Source organism: Melospiza georgiana, chromosome 1, assembly GCF_028018845.1.
Source record: "Melospiza georgiana isolate bMelGeo1 chromosome 1, bMelGeo1.pri, whole genome shotgun sequence".
Taxonomy (NCBI): Eukaryota; Metazoa; Chordata; class Aves; order Passeriformes; family Passerellidae; genus Melospiza; species Melospiza georgiana.
In genome coordinates, this window is record NC_080430.1 from 144,489,529 (window position 1) to 144,506,925 (window position 17,397).

Consider the following 17,397-nt stretch of genomic DNA (forward strand, 5'->3'; position numbering starts at 1 on the left):
TTACCGCAGGCTTGCATCAGCCACAGACGTGTCTGACCTGATAGCCCGACTCCCAGACAGCCAGTGCTGGGTCACAGGAGGGCAGGAGTGTCATCTGCTTGAGAGAAAAAAAAAATATTAAATTTAATCTCCTATAACATTTTAATATTGTTGCTCTTTTTTAGCCCTGAATCATGAAGTTTACTTGTCAGTATGCCACTTCCTAGTGTATTCTTGATGTGTTTCTTATGATACTTTTGATGTATTTCAGTGTCCTCTCCTTCTTCCTTTTCTTCTTCTTTAACCTTGGAGCTTCTTTACCAACTATATTCCACATTCTGGTTATCTGCTGTGAGTACCAGCTCTGCACTTGCCATCCTAAGTAAATGGGAAAGGGGTCTGGAAAGGGCACTGATTTCTGCTGCAGCATCATCCCCTGGAGAATTGAATTCAGTCTAGGAAGCAGACTGGTGAAAAGGGTGTCTTAATGAGCAGTCTTCAGAAAGAAGTTATTTCAGGTATTTTAGCCAAATAGCTCTGAGGACTTACTGAGTCGAACAGTATCTTCACTTATGCAAAGATAGTGTCACTTTCAATGATCTCTCTCCATTCTTTGTGAGAAAAGATGGACATGAAAACAGATCTGTCTCTGGAGCAGATTATGCCCATGACAGAGAAGTCCTGACTGCACAGAGAGAGAGGCAGAAGTGGAACTGTTTGCTCCCAGCAAGGATAAGTCAGATGCTTAAGGAAGGCTGAACTTCTCCCAGGCAGCTCTTGGGCAGGAGAGACAAAAGCTCAGGCAGCAGCTTCTCACCTGGGTGCAGTGACAGGTGGATCTGCTCTTGGTGTTAAGGGTTTGCACAAACATCCCTGGCTTCACCTCTAGGTTTGGTGGAGTTTTTGGTGGGCCTTCCTTCTGCAGGGAGGCTGTGTGGAGGCCTTGGCTGAGTCTTGGCAGTGGAGCCATGGAATTGGTGTACAGTCACTGCTGCAGGACCAGTTGTACAGACTCCAGGTTTTCCCTCCCTATTTAGTCAGTTCAAGTTGGTGTTTAAGCAGCTTCATCGGACCCAAGGGTTTTTTAATTTTTTTTTTTTTTTTGAGCAATCAAAGAGCACTCACCTGCATTGCTACCTTTGGAAGGGTGGCAGTGCTGCCATCAGAAGGGCTGTGGCAGAGCAGAGAGGACAGAAGTGCCAAACTGTGGGGTGTGTGGATGGAGAACCCTGCACCCTCCAGGGCAGCATCATCCCTGCAAAAGAGAAGAGGCCTTTTGGGCTTAAAACATTGATGAATGTGACTCTGAGCAACTTGATGGATTTGAAAATGTCCCTGCTCATTGCGGGGGTTACGCTAGGTGACCTTTAAAGATCCTATCCAACCCAAACCATTCATTAAACCTCTGATTCTCTGACTGGAAGTTCTCCTGAGTCTCACAGGCTTTGTATGTAAATACACTATTTAACTGCATTCCCTATAGCAAATGGTATGTGGCAAGGAATTCCTTTGATGCCTTTAGATGCTAATGTGGTGATAAAACAATCCCTTCTTTTTCCCTTGTTTTTCTCACAGCATGTAAGCTCTTCAGAAAATCATGTAATTAAGTATTTAGGAGTCTAGAAGTGATTAAAATAAAAATATTATTAGCAATAAATAAGTGAGAAGTGGTGCAATACTTTGTCAGTCTTGGAATAAAAATTTAGAAATATTCAGGATACAGGAAGGTAAGTTGAATTTGTGAGCACATTCAGGCATCAAAATAATGGGAATTATTTTATATAATAATATATAAATTATTGTATAGAATAATATAAAACCTCCATCCTGGGGAGGTTATCCATCCATACAGCTGAGCTGGACCCTGGCTGATGCCTTGTTTGTGCAGGGTTGGTGGGAGGCAGATCCAGGGTGAGGAGCAAACAGCTGATTCCCTGCAGCTCTGTGCTTCTTTTGCAAACCTGGAGAGGGTTGTACAGGAGCCAGACTTTTCAGAGGTCTTGTTTTTTGTGTTTCTATTTTCTTCCTCTTGAGGTGGCTGCAATAATGTTCACTAAGGATGGAGGTGAAAGCAGAGTGGTAGGAAAAGAGACTTGTTAGGACTGAATTGTTTTTGTTTAGCAGAATTAAATTAAATTGGTGCATGGTCAGGAGTCTCTGTGAGTATAAGACAGTGAGCAAAACATCTGTTCACAAACACATGAGATGGGACAGGTAGAGCTGGAGTGCAGCCCTGATTGGAATCCTTGCATCAGCAGAAAAAGGATTTACTCTTGGATATCAGCAGAAAAATGAGTCCTGGCCTGTAACTTAATAGTATAACTGTGTGATGCAATAAATAGAACCTTTCCATGCTGATTTAATTAAACCACTGCAACATCTATGTTTAGATGAAGCCAAGTCCTACACTGTTACAAAATCTTTTCTAATAATAGTATTTTTTTCACCTCATGAAGGTCCTGATCGCTGAGCTGCGCGTTAAAGCTGCCTGTGACAGCAGGGCAGGCATTTATTTGGATCTGACAAGTCAGAATGAGTCAAGATCATTCCATGGGCTTTGTTATTGTTTACTGAATATTGAACATGTGCCCTTAATAAGAAGGACCTTTCAAAAAAGTAACAGGAAAACAGAGCCCAATGTGCCAAAATGTTTCTGTGCTTGTATTCCCAGTGCTGTTTTGAAATCTTCACCTCAGTTGCCTTTGCAGAGCCTTGTGCCAAGCCCGGAGCACGTGGGGCTTCTCCTGGGCTCCACGGGGCTGCTTGGACCTCAGGCCAAGTGTGAACAGTGCCCAGGGAAAGTCATTACCTCTGGGCTGCTGTCCTGGTCTTGCATGAGGAGGCAGCCGCCAAGGATTCAGCTTTTAAAGGAGCCAGATATTAAGCTGGAAATGCGTCAGTCCTGCAAGGGGTGACTTAATCTCATTAAAAAATGTCTTTTTCCTTCTTGGCCTCTACCTCCTCGCTGCTTCTCAGCAGCTTTGTGCTGATTTGCTTTGCCCACAGTACATACTCGCAGCAAGAGCAGAGTGTGGTTTCCTTTGGGTTGAGGAGTTGAGCTCCAGAGGGATGCAAAGAAGGGTTCATTCAGCAATGTCCCCTTCTGGCCAGCAAATCCAGTGCCACAGGGATAAAACTTCACCAGCACTGGAGCCATTGGCTTGGTTTTGGTCCCACCAGTGCCTTCAGAGGACCAAGCCCATCATCTCAGCTCTGCCTTTTTGGAGCTGAAGCAGGGGCAACATGGATGGCATAAGTAATCACAATGATGGTATAAATTGGGACAATTGTGAATCCATTTTAATAGAGGGATTTCAGGAGGCTGCACTGGTGGGGGAATTGATGAAAGCAAATGTCAACTGCGACCAACATGCCTGGAGTTGGTTGGTTTCATCTTTGAAAAGTAAGGGGCTGGTGTCTTCTGTTCTGTGTTTTTTTGATTTTTTTTTTTTAATAGCATCCAATTAATCTCTCTGTTAGCCACTTTTATAATTTTAGCACAACTCCTTTGCTCCTGGAGTGATGTAGTCTTGTGAGAATTTCAGCATTTATTTGACTACAAAGCATGTTGTTAGCCTGCATGGTGGCAGCCTAGATCCTGAAGGCTTAAAGAATAGGTCTAAGATAAAGAGCTGAAAATGTAATGAGCAGGAGAATTATTTTTGCAGCTGGCATAGTGATTTTTCTTTCCTTTCATTGTAAGCTGGTAACTAATGCTGTGCACTGAAAATCATAAACAAAAGGTAGCAAAAAGAGTCGGCAGGGTTCAGACTGAGCCCTGCTCTGGGCAGCCAGGATGGTTCATGGTGACCAAGCCAGGTGTGGGAGCTGTGGGTCATTTTGGCCAAGGCACAAAGCGAGTTTGCAGTGAATTTTCTCCCAATTTTCTCTGAACTGCAGCAGTGCCCAGCAAGGGAACCTGGCACTGGGTTCTGTGTTGATGTGCAGTGGAGCAGCTCTGGAGAAGGAGCAGCATCTCCATGTCATGCCGGGGCACCTTGGTGCTGGACATGGGATGGTGGGAGAGCCTCTGGGGGCAGAGCTGCTGTGTGCCTGCATTAGGGGCCAGGGAAAAGAAAGAGGCTCTTGGATGAGCTGCTGGCAGCATGGGAGGGGGAATCTCCTCACCTGGGTGTGAACAGCAGGATGGAAGGGCTCTTCCTTCACCCAGGTGTGGGAACCTGACTTTGATTTTGATGTGCAGGTCTTGGCTTCCTGTGGTAGTTGAAGCTAGTGATACAGTGGATATAATTGAGAGACTATTTTAAAAATGCAAACAAACAAAAAGAGTGCAAAAATCCATTCCCTCATGCATTGGAAGGGTTACAGCTTATCTCTGCAAGATTAGCATTGCAACCAGCATTTCTAAAAAACACCCTTTAAGCCAGAATGCAGAGTCTCCTGTGAGAGCAGGAGGCATGAAGTGCTATCCTGAAGTTCTGTCCCTTGCGTTCCTGCATCCACTTCAGCGGATCTGCAGGTCTGATTTTCCCCTGATGTACATCTCGTGCCATAAGTGTTCAGCAGCTGACGTCAGACTGGTCTTTTTTGCATGTCTATTACTGAGTATCCCACACTCTTGGATCAGTGAGTGGTCAGGTGGATGTTCCTCCTTCCCAAGGAGCCTGATTGCATCTCAGAAGGAGTGTGGTCATTGGCTTGAGCTGCAAGTGGTTCAAGGCTGAAATGGTCTTTCTTTGTGGATTTTGTTTCTCAGTGATCTTTCAGTTTTTCTGGTTGAGGCAATCCAGTATCTCTTAAAAATCACACTCTTCAGCTCCTTGTAAAACATCTTTTTCCAAGAGAAGGATGTATGGAATGCTGTGTTCCATATTAGAGGTGATTTTGATAGCATGGAATAGAATTTTTTTTTGTACTATCACCCAAGTTGGGAAACATTCATGTCTTGAATGCTATAAAAAGGCAAGTTAATATTTATCTTACAGTTTGTTCCTTTAGTCTTTTTATCTAACAGTCTACCATTTATCAGGAGAATATCTCCCCCCACTTCTCCTTAGGGAAGGTTTTCAAGATTTTTTTCTCTTACTGTATCTGTGTCAGTTGGTGCAGATTGAGAATAAGGTTATGAAATTTTGCTTTGAAAATGGTCCAAGGTGATGTGAGGTGCTTAAAATGTCAGATCGCGTGACATTTGCTTAAGATTTTCCTTTTTGTCTTCAAAAATGGTTAAGAGAAGGAGGTTAATTGTAAAGCATCTCATCAGTGCTTCAAATTGTAGCACCTCAGCTTGTGATCCATCCTCATGTGGAGTCACTTTGTGAAGTCAGAAGAGCATAGTCATGACCTGCATTTTATGTGAAAGCTACAGCTGTAAATATACAGCCTGCTGGTCACTTGGCTGTTGGTTCAGGTTGGTGGGCAGACCCATCCCAAGTGTGGGTGAGGAGTCCTGGGTCCATTGAGAAGGACACAAATTTGTGATGATTGTGATGATGAATGGAATAGCTAGACTTACACTTTAAAATTACACTTTATTGTGAAACTATTACAGAGTTCTTGGAAACATTTTTGTGTTGCACTTCATGCCTTACCAAACAATGCTTCTTTGCTTGCCTTTTTTCAACCTTCCCCTTTTTTATTGGAGTTTCCAGAAAGGAATTGATTTTTAGGATGAAAAATGGTAGGATGAGGCAAGATGAGTGACTCTTGCCTCCAGCTTGTTTTCCTCAAAGACTCAGACTTTGGACATGGACTTGTCTTTGCCTGGTCACAGACTGGTGGAGCATCTGCAGTGCCCTCTTCTCATTAATCATGTCCCAGCCATAGCTGCTTTTTCTTCATCTGGGAGCAAAAGCCCCAACTCCAGAGTCTGCCTGAGATGTTGACCAAGCCCTCAAAAGCCACCAGGTTACTCCAAAAACTTGGTGTTGCTAAGTGAGGAGAAAAAGCCACAGCAGGCTTTACAGTTTTTTCCTTTGTGTTTTTCTTTGGGAAATAATTGGTTTTGTTTATTTATCTTTTATAAGGACTTAAATATTGTGGGCACATGATATAAGAGATTGTTAACTGGTGTCCTGCCATAATTCCATAAAGCAAACAAGTTCATGTTTCCTCACTGATACAAAACACAAGTCCCATTGACCCAGAACTCTGTGATTTTGCCACCCTCACTTCTATGTCAGATTCAGTCTATAGCTGTTCTAAAATTTCATGGCTACGAACAGAAAGTCAAGGAGAGGTTTTGGAGGTGGCTTGAGCTGATTCATCATCTGGATGTTATTGGAGAGGACAGTCTGGGCTTGATCCTCTTCTTCCTCCAGTGGTGGTGCTGAGCCTTCTCACTAAATCAGGAGAAATGCAATCCCTTGTGGTAGCTGAGAGCAAACCGCTGCCCTTCAGGAAATACACCTGCAGTCATTTTCTGGAGAATTTGTAAAAAACCAGGTTGAATTGTTTTCTTTTTTTCCCTTTCTATTCTCTGTTGGGTGACATTGACCTTGATAAGCCATCTCAGTATCTGGAGACGTTCTTCTGCATGGAGATGTAAGAAAGCCATTTTGGGATGCTCACCTTGTGTTTAGTGATTTTGGTGTTGGTAAACTGAGCACATACTGCTCACAGTGCCTGGTGGCAGGAGCAGCAGACATGAATACCCCAGTTTCATTCTTACCCACCGTAAAGTCACTGCTGGAGCTTACTGAAGTGATCCTGAGGTTTAACAGGTCCCTTACTGCATTTAACTCACATGGCTGGGTTGTAATGAACATGTTTGAGTGTAAAAAACCCAGCCTTTTCCTTCAAATAAAACACAGGCACAGAAAACATCCCTTGTTTTTTAAAATGAGCCATTGCACTTGAGACTCTTTTAACATTCAAAATTTAACAGGCGGGACTCCTTCTCTCTTCCTCACCTATTTTTCAACTAATGAGGAACAAGTCTTTTCACTCTTTTTGTGTGTTTATTAATAATTTGGGGTCTCTGTATTGCAGGGCACACTTTGCTCATTGCTGGCTCCCTAAAGCTCATGTTGACAGGCTCTTGCTGCCCTTGGAGAGGAGCCATGGCTCAGGGTGCTTCTCTCGTGTTGAGGGTGATGCTTTGTTTGCTCAGAGCTGCCACGTGCCCAGCCCGTGGTGTTTCTGTGTGTGAGTGATTCAACCCTTGTTGTGTACAAGTAATGGAGTAGCTCTTGTCAAGGGATGGAGAAGATGAATGTGTTTTTCAGGTGCTGGCCCATGACTTGAAAAACCTGGATGTGTTTCAGAGCTCTGCTGCCAACCAACTGTATGACCTTCAGTGAGCTGTTAAGGGCAAGCCCTCTCCTGTTGGGGTTGGAGAGCACTCTGCAGGGAAGACCCTCCCTCCAGTCTGAGGGGGAAGCAGCAGTGGAGTGAGCTGGAGTGATGTTCTTTCCAGCAGGCAGTGTGCTCAGTCTTAAACATCTGGCACATTTTAAGGGTAGAGTCCGGAGAACGGGAAAGTTGTCTTTTCAGGCATGTGCTGGGAACAAGGCTTTGAACTTCATCTGCCTCTCAAACAGGGTAGCAATGAGACAGTATCTTCTCCTTACATCAGGGGGTGAAGTTCCTCCATACCACAAAGGAAGATGCTTAAAATGAGCATTAATCATCTGCAGTTGGTTTATCTGTTACAGTCTAACTAGAAAAGCCCATATGTTTATGTAAAAACACAACTTGTACGAGATGCTGGTCACTGAGCTCTTGCGTAGTCCGTGAGTCCTGCTGCCATCCAACTGGCCTTGAAGGCAGATGATGGGAGTGCTGTGAGAGGTGTGGTATATGCAAGATGGGGGGAGATACAAAAGTTAGAAAACAAAAAAAAATAAAAATTACATTTTCGCTTGTTGGACTGCGGGGCTCGTCTCCCAGGAGAGCTGAGCAAAGTACATATTGACACATCCTTGTTGGAGCCTGGAGAACGAGTCCTGCTGGTGCATCAGGCACAGCACAGCAAGGTTGGTGGGACAAGCCTCATTTCTCTGGAAGCAGAGATTCATCTCAGTTTGCATGCTCATATTTTACAGGTAATTGGTTTATGGAGAAAACAGTTAGCTCGAGGATTTTGGGCAGGCGTTCTTGCTGTAGAGAAATAGGTTTTACAGGCATTTTCCATGTCATAAAGTTATCAAGAGTGGTTGAGATTGGCTGTGTAATTAGTGTGATGGGAGTTATTTTGGGAGATACAAATCCTTTTCCAAAGTGTTTTCATCAGCTCAGGGACTTGGGTCAGACCTTCCTCAGCTTCATTTCCTTTAACTGGGGGGAAGTTAGGGAATATTTCATTTCCTAACCCTCCCTATCACTGGGAAAACACTAGAAGCAAGGACAAGGCAATTCGGATTTCTTTTTCCACAAATTAGCAGGCTTCAAGTCTTCAGACTTCCAGTTGCCTTGTACCAACCTGCTTGCTGGGTTTTGTAACAACAAAACACGTTGGAGGCACACCAGATTTTTGTGGGTTATGATGTTGTCCCCATAAGCCAGCTTAGCCTGGGTTGTACTAAGGTAATGGTGCATCTTTGCTGCAAAGAAGGCAATTTTTATTATTTTCCCAAGGGAAGAAGTAGTTTTGGTTCAAAGTAGATTTTGTATGTGAGATGACTTAAACATGATCAAAGTCAGTGGAATTTTATTTCAAATAAACATGTGATTCTCCTAATCAACCCTTTAAAGAGAACATCTGGGGAAAAAATGTCAGGGTTTTGTACATTTAATTATTCACTTGATTTTTCCCTTTTAAATATCTGATGATGTTTCCGCTGTTTGAGGGTAGATAGGACTTTATTGACACAATTAGCAAAACAAATGATTATCACACCTTTTCCTTAGCCCTGTCCTATTTGATCTATTTGCTTGCACTTTCATTACTCCTGTGCTTGGTTACATTACACACAATGTTATCACCTTCCTGTGCTTCTGTAGCTAAAACAAAGTAAAAAAACCTTTTTTGGCTCTCAGCTGCTCTCTGCTGTTTTTTTACAGCTGAACTAGAAAGCAATGTCAGGCAAAGAGTTATTTGAGTTTCCTTTCAGCACTTGCTGGGCATTATATCCGGGCCTGGCACTTGCCTGTGTTTATGCGACAGCGTTCATATTTTAAAATAACAAACAGAAATCCCAGCAACTCTACTCCCAGCACAATTAGTGAGATCAGATTAAAAGAACTGTAAAAACAAACAACCAAAACCCCCCAGATCACGATGGGCTCATATACGTCAAATACCAGAATTTTTATGACTAATTCCTCGGGTATTTTGAGCCACTTTGCTGGGATGTGTTTATTTTCTCTGAAAGCAGAGGTGGGAAGTGTGGCTCTGTCTGGTCGGAGGTCACATTGGGCTGTTGTGCTGAAGGGCAGAGTGTTTCTGCTCTGTCACTGGTGGGTTGTGCCAGGCTTTGCTGTGGGTTGCTGAAGGTGTGATTCTCCTGATGGTGGAGAGACATTTTCCACTGAGGTCAGGAAGGCAGATGGTGCTGCTGGCCTGCTGCCCTACAACCCTTTCCATCCTTCTCTTCCCTGGTAGTGGAAATACCTCATTAGGTTTAGGAAGTGTGGCAAAAAGAGAGGGAAGGAAAACTCTGTTCTTTCACCTGACAAAAAGAAAAAGAATAGTTTTGAAAAGATCTGTTGGCTAGGTGAGAACTACTTTCAGTTGCTGACTTCTCCTCCTCCTCCTTTCACATCCCCCAGAACCCATGTGGCAGCTGGAGGTGGTGATCCATGCTGTGTCTGTGGTCAGTGTTACATTATATTAAATAAATCATACAAATTTAAAAAAAAAAAAGAAGCAAACTCTAAAACCTTCCTTTTATGCAAAAATAAATCAAGAGATTGGAGTGGGAATAAACTCTGTGCAATGTGGTAAGAGCTGTAATGTAATGGCCTGTCCCTTTCTTCTCTCTGAAGGTCCCAAGCCCATGTGTCCCACTTGTCTGGAAGAACATTTGGAGTCTGGCAGCCTGGTCCTTTTCGTAGCTCCAGAGGATTTTTAGGAGCATGGGGAGCATGGGATGCATGGACCTGAGGACCACAAAACCTTCTGGAGAATGCTCGCTGTGGATAAAAGCATCTGGAAGTTTCTACCATCTTTTTACCCTGTTTTTTCCTGGGTCACCCTGTGTCATTTGTGGCTCTGTCCTGAGGATTATAGCACACAGTCACTTACTGGAATACCTCCCCATGCATCTTCTTGAAATGGAGCCACTGCTTTACCCAGCTGGCAGATATTTTCTCCTCTTCCAGAGCTTTTCCAGTGCAGCAGCAGCACTCCTGTCCAGCAGGTATGTAAATGGTTTTCTCATTGACTGCCCAGTTTGCTGTCTTGATCTTCAGTTCAGTCTTTTTTTTTTTCCCTACTAGCTTCTGCTAAAGGTAAGACCTACCAAGGCCCTGGTGCCATATTCTAAGGGTGACTTTTCTTTGTTGGGGCAGACCCAGTTTGAGATGTAGGTTCTCATGGATCAGTAGTGTCAGCTGCTCAAGGTTCTGATGACCAACCATAGCCTCATACATGAGGGAAAGGATGGATGTGATGGATGGATCTCTTCATTCTTCCACCCGGGTCCTCCAGGACCCTTGGGCAGCTGTGTTTGTAACCCACAGCTGCCATCAGCCATGTGTGCATCAGCTTTTCAGGCTTCATGGTCTCCTTTCAAAAAAGATGACACAAGTGGTTTTTCTCTTCTTGGTTCAAGAGAATTTCTGCTGAAGAAAGTAAGGTTGAGGATGACTTATCCCATAAAAAATGAGATGCTTTTAGCTCTAAAATTAAACTATTCCTATTCCATATAGACGTGTATAACTCAACAGCACTAGTGGTAACAACCAAATTTGCATTGTTAGAGTCATTTACAATGAATCAGATGTTTTTGTGGAGGTGAAAAGTTTTTTTCCATTCTTTCTAGCAGAGAATTATTGTTTTGGTTTCTGTGGGTATCAATTTGCTGTGAAAATCATTCTCTTTGGCACTTGTGCTGTTTTGGTCAAATGCTCAGGTGTGCTGGTGTGTTGAACAGATCTCTCCTTCTTACAGGGTAGATAAAAAATTTGCTCTTTGTCTCTAAATTTTATTTTCACCATACAAAGAGGAGGTGCTGAAGGAAAAGGGCTGAAAATGCTTTGATGTACATTTATTCTGCATTCCCCTCAGCATTTGTGAGGCATTAAAAGTTTCATCTTGCATTGTAAGCAAAATTTTGCATCAAAGGAAGGAAATGAGAGGGGTAGGGTGGATAGATCATGTTCAGTGGGAAAGATAATCAGTTGCCTCACTCTTCAGTTTGCCTGTGACTCGTAGGCCAGATGGAGATGGTAGACAGAGATTGGGGATAGAGATGTTCTTTGCTTTATCAATGAGCAAAGTCAAGTGCTTGCTGTGCTTGTAGGAGAGGCTGGAGCTAACAGCAGGGATTTGGAGGTGGAAGCAGCATCCTGCCAGGCCGGTGGGGATGGTCCATGCTCACCCCAGCAGTGTGGTCATGTGCCAGGGCAGAGCCTTCTCCAGCCACACTGCCTGGAGCTCTGCCCAGCAGGGCCAGACCATTTGTGTGCTTGCATGGACTCTGCTCTGCTGCAGAGACGTCCCCTGGAACCAGCTCTTCATTTGCACATGGTTTTCCTTCCTTAACCTGAATTAACAGCTTTCCCATCACTGAAGTCCCTAGTGTTTCATTAACTAGCTCCTAACAACTTCTAAAGCACCTGAGAAAGCCAGATCACTTGCAGTTGTTCTTTTTATCTACAATTAAAGCAAGCACCATTGATAATTTAATTTTTTTTTTTGTGGTCAGCTGATTGACAGAGACATTGCAAACCAAATCTCCCCTTGTTGCTGTAAGATGTGAAAGGGTCTTTTGTCAGCAGCACATTGTAGTGGAATGAGCTTTATCTTTTATAAGTAACTGGGAGCAAATGGGGCATCAGTTGCTCTGCTCTGGTGCTGCCAGGCCCTTTGGTGCTTCTGGACACTGAACAAAACCTGCCTGTGACCTGGATAACCCAGAGCAGCCCCAGGGTGCTTGACCTCTCATCGTAGGGTCAGCACTGACAGTGAGCAGGGAGAAAGGCCATGGTGGATGTACCCTGAATTTTGTGTTCTGCATGGCCCCTTGCAGGGTGACTCCCCAGTCACGCTCAGTCTGGCAGGCACCTGGCACATCTGGGCCACCTGGGATGGCCCAGGAATTAAGAGTTTGGCCAGGAATGATGTTTCAGTTGTAAATGTGCGGCTGTCCTTTACAGGGAGGAAAAATCGTCTCAGCTTTTCTTCAGAGCAGGTCTCACCCTGCACAGATGTGGGGCAGCTTCAGAGGGTAAGCAGTTTAAGGGATTTGCTGTCGGTCAGCTTGAGCATCCAGGCAGGGGGCTGCTGGCTGCATCCCTAGGTGCTAATTAAAAGATGAACTCCATTAGCATTCAAGATATTTGCTGGTAAAGTAGCAAAGATTTGCTTTGAGTCAGGTTGTGGATCCTTGGATCAAAATGTCCTTTAGGGGGTTGGTCTGTACACAGATGCATGTTATTAATAATAATAAAAAATACAGAAAGCTTCTATTTGGCTGCCTGAGAGGGTTATGTATGTGGGTGTGTGTTTCAAAAGCACATAACTGATTATAAAAATCATTGATGGTCTAAGTCAGTATTAAGGATGGTTGGATGACAGTGAAAAGCAGCCCTGGCACATTGCAGGGATGTTCTTGTCATGACTAACCCCTCTCACTCTCACCCCTGTGGAATTTTTCAGTGCCCAGCACAGACCAGCACTGAAATTGCAGGTTTGCAGAAGTTTTTAAATCTCTCCCCAGCTGGCAGCAAATTAAGGAATTGCAAGTATTTATTGGTTTAAGGATAAAAAATAACCTCAAAAGCTATAAAAATTTTTGACAATGAGGCTTTTTTAAGGGAGTCATACTTTCTTTATGGTTTTGTGAGTCCAATGTGTCAAAGCCTGACAGAGGAAGAGGTTTTAATCTACAGGTGCTGTCTCTTGCTTGATGGTTTCCTGCTTCTAAAATTACTTCCAGGTTTTTTGGAATTGGGTCTGAAACTAGTTTCAGTTTTCAGTTTGTGGGCAACCTTGCTTACCACTTCAGCAGGCTGGATTTGTGAGGGGTGGGGGCAGCAAATGCTAGCGCTTTTAAACATTCTTATTTTGGCTGCCAAAAGTCCATTTGCCACTTTTAAAATATTTACAGCTGAATCTTTGGATTCACATCTTCTTTTGCTCGAGGAAAATGCTGAAGCTGGCAATGCTGAAATGTTGCTTTGATCTTCCTTCCCCTGCCCTACATGGGGAGTTTGGAGGAGAGCGTGCCCAGGGTGAAGGATGTTGATTCACCTGTGCTCATCCTGCACAGGCTGACTTTGCTCATCGTGCAGCAGTGAAAGTCAACATGAGCAAAGCAAATTAAAGGTGGATGTCAGTCCTTAGTTTATGCTAAAAACATCAACCACTTTTGAAGTGTGCGTTTTCTCTCCTTAAGGGCTGTCCCTCCTTTGGGGCACCTATTAATGAATGCCATTTGTGCCCAAACTTTGTGCTCTTACTGCAAGGTAGGTAATTGGGGATACATTCGGCCATATTTCTGTTTATTCATATAAGTAAATAAATATTCATATATTTTTAAAGATCTGGAATAATCCTCCTAGTATGTCTTTAATGATCCTCTATTGATGACTTTAAGACCTTGCTTGGAATGTCGTATTAACCGAAGCATCCCAATCATTGCTTTCAGAATAAAAATCTTTCTTTTTGTGTGATCTTTGCTTTTCCACAAGCACCTGCATCTGCAGGTACTGACTTACTGTGCACAGTAAACACTGAGCTATCTGCTGACTTTCTGTGCTCTTCAGGTTAGAAGCACTTTCTGTGCTCTTCACTGCAAAGAAGCAGTGACCTAACACAAGACATATTGTTAATGCCAGCAAGAAAGCAAGAGGTGTTTGCTTGTCTTCTGAATCCTTTGTGTTGCTTTGAGGGGTTCTGTGCAGAGCTGGAGGTGCTGACAGGCTGTTTTCTGGTGCTCCCAGCTGCTGGGCAGTGTTATGAGGATTAGCATTGAGGAACTCTGAGCAAAATTTGTCTCATGCCACGAAAATGTAAAGCCTCCAAAGCTGGCTGGCATCCCAAGGCTGTGAGAGGCCCTTGGAGGGGCTCTTGGTGAAGGTGGCAGGATTTGCACTGTTCCCTCTGTGAATGGGACATGATCTGAAGAGTTTCTGATTAAGCTTTAATAATTTCCAAGCTGGTTTGGTTGCTTACATAGGGCAGCAGAGAAAAACTGCTGAGCAGGAATGGCTGCTATGGGACCAGTCTGCCATCATAGGAGGGCTTCTACCTCATCTTCCTGTCCTGCACTGTGGAGCCCAGTTCAGAAACACAAAATGCCATTTTGGGCAGTATTTTGTTCTCAGGGTGTTTCCTGAGCTGAGATCAAACCCAGCCTCCTGGTTTTTCCCTGGCAGTGTTTTGGGTATCCTGTGACTTTGCTGACTCTACTTTTGCAGGGTACCATCAATGTGCTGCCTTCTCTTTATTTTTGCAGTGTCAAAATCAGGAGGTCAGATTAGAGACCTGAGGCTCCAGCAGCAGAAACAGGGCCTGAGTGTGTGCAAAAAAACAAAGTCCCAATATTTATAACAATTATTGTAGACAGCTTGGGGGATGAGGCACAAGCTGCATTGCAGCCCTGGTGCCTCTGGAAGGTGGATCTCTAACTGTCCTGATTAGAAGTGTATCCTCAGCCCAGGCTCAGCAGCCCAGTTTGCCTGGCTGGGGGCATTCCCTGGGGAGCTGAGTGATCTGGAGACCCCACACTGCCCTGGCTTGGCCCCTTCCACAGCTTGGATGTGCCCTCCTGCCACTGGCAGCATTCTTGTGGCACATGGATGTGGGGTTGCCATCATCCTCCCCACTGGCACTATCTCTTGGCTTTCACTGAGCTTTTTGCACAGAGCAGCTCTTTGTGGTGGCCCCTGTGCAGTTTTATCCAGGGCTCCATTTGCATCACCATCAGGTGGTTTTCGTTTGACCTTTGCCTTGCTTAAAAATTAAGTACCAAGGTACTAGGGAGAGAAGTAATTTCCCAGATAAGCACTTCTCCCCTGCTCTTCTGTAGTTCATGGGGGAGCTGGCTTACCCTGCCTGTGGATGACTAAGGAGGAAATTCTTTTTTGGTTAGGATAATGCTGACAGTTCACTGGAATTTTTTTATCATGGGTTTATCATTTCCTCCCTACGAATTCTTATGTTCAGGGCAGGAAAAAAAATTGGTGGTGACCACAAGTTATGGAATTTGCCTTCTGTGGAAAAGATGCTGAACAGGTAAATCGTGCTGTCAGGTTTGCCATGGTTTACATGGAGGATTTGCTTCATATCCAGTTATATAAACAGGCTGGTGAGAGTCATGAATATTCTAGCAGCTATCATCTTTCAGATGTGTTTTTTTAATGTTAGAGTTAATTAATGCTGATATCTGTTGAATATAGGTGAGTGTAAGCCTGCTCATCTTTCAGGTGGGGAGGAGGTTTGCATTTATCACTTGTCTCTCTGAGATGGCAGGGTCAAAGTCGAGTTTATGTGTAAGGGGCTTCTGGGTCACCTTGTTAATCTCCCTACCTCCCTTTTTTTTGTAGAGAGATCTGGATGTGTGTCTCTAGAGAAGGCAGATGGAGTTTGGCCAGAGAGACTCTGCCTTTTGGTTAAACATGTGTGTGTTCTTGCAGTGTTTGCTTCCCAGTGATTGCACTGTTGATCTTTCTGCAAAGGCTTGACACTGCTGCTGAAAAGCTTTGACACTGCAAAGCATTGTTTACTTATGAAAGTGTTATTATGTTTTGAATATCTATTATTCATCTCTTGTGCTAAAAGTGACATTATGTCATAAAATTGCTCTTAGATTTCAGAGCTTTGAGGAAAAGCTGTTTTTTTGTCCCAGACTCCCTGTGACAGTACTGGAAAGTGCCTTACCCTTTGTATCTCTGTAGACCCCTTTTATGAATTGTGAGTGACAGCAGGAAAAGTATAAAAGAGTGCAGAGGAGCTGGTTTTGATGTTTATAAAGGGCTTTGATAAAAGATGCAGCACACAGACTTGATGTTATTTCCTATTTTTAACTTCTTAGGAGCATAAACTGCTCAGATCCAATATTTATGTAAAAAGGGAAAGAGGGGGGCTGTATTTCTTCTTTATTTTCTCTTTTATTTTTCTTTTTTAGGGCCAGGTAAATTAAAATAGAAAAGTGTCTCTCTTCTATGCCCTAGTAAAATTTTCTTCCATGAAGCATCAGTAAAGCCAGCTCCATGGTGCTGAATGTGTGGATGGTGCTGGAGGAGACCAACTGCAGTTTTGAAGGCTCCTTGTGTGCAGGCTTGTGCCTTCAACCTCCCAGCCATGGCTGGCTCCAGTGGACCCAGCAGCTGTGGTGATGTGTGTGGTGATTCCCCAGTAATGGGGAATGAGAGTCAGAGAAATCAAACATGGAAGAGCTGGGGCAGTTCCTCCCCTTTCTCTAAAAGTCAGTTCACAGTAGAGGCATCTCTCTAATAAGTAGATTTGCTTGCCCCACAGAGGTGCAAGGCTGTGCTGGCTGGGTAATTGCAGTTTTACTGATGAGAGTGCTTGTCATTATTTCCAGCTTTCTTGTTGCAGTCTCCTCTTTGGTCTTGTCTGCCAGCATGGCTGGCTTGTGGTGGGCCTCTGTACTCCTGCATGTGAACTCCTGCATATTCCCATGCATGTGACACATCAGGAGCTTCATGGCACTTTCCATGTGTGTGTGCACAGGCACTTCTGGATAGAAAACACGTGTGAGGGTGGGTGTGGGCTGTGAGTGCATGCATGACATTGGCATGGACATTTCCACAATTGGTCCTTCATCCGTGCATGGACCTTCATGCTGGAAGGTGAGTAATGAGAGTGCAAACCTGTCCTTGAGATCTACCTGATGACAAAAGTTATCCTCTTCCTTGAAACACCACATTTTCTATTTTATTTGGGCTAAATTCCTTGTAACACCCTGTGCAAGGAGTTCTACTCTCCCTTGGAGGGCGCCAGGATGGAGCAACTTTGCTGAGTCCCATCTTGCTGCAGTGGAAGAATTCCTCTTGATGGGATAGACACAGCAGGAGCTGTCAGTGGGGGTTTTGAGTTCTTCAGCAACCTCCACCCATCCAAGGGGCTGTTCAAAGCAGGTGCTGCTTTGAGGTGGCTGGACTTTAGCAAACACATCCCAACTCTCACCCATCTGAGGGGAATAAGCACTTTCTGCTCTGTTCTTCATGCAGGATCTTGTATGTGAAACCATTAAAAAAGGGAATTACCAGCCTTGGGTGGTCATTGGGAGTGTGTTTGCTTGGGTGTTGTCTCCCAGCCTCTGCTGTCCCTCTAGAAGATTGCCAGGCTGAACACTGAGGTCTGCAGGGTGGGATGTTCATTTG

The 17,397-nt window shown here is 44.1% G+C and overlaps 1 long non-coding RNA gene across 1 annotated transcript in view; it reads left to right on the forward strand.

The window, feature by feature from the left end:
* Window positions 1–10,179: 10,179 nt before the first annotated feature.
* The window catches only part of LOC131092309 (uncharacterized), a 54,261-nt gene continuing 47,043 nt past the window's right edge, over window positions 10,180–17,397 (forward strand). The window contains exon 1 of the long non-coding RNA XR_009115485.1: window positions 10,180–10,241. This is a non-coding gene — a long non-coding RNA (uncharacterized LOC131092309). The remainder of the gene's footprint in view (window positions 10,242–17,397) is intronic.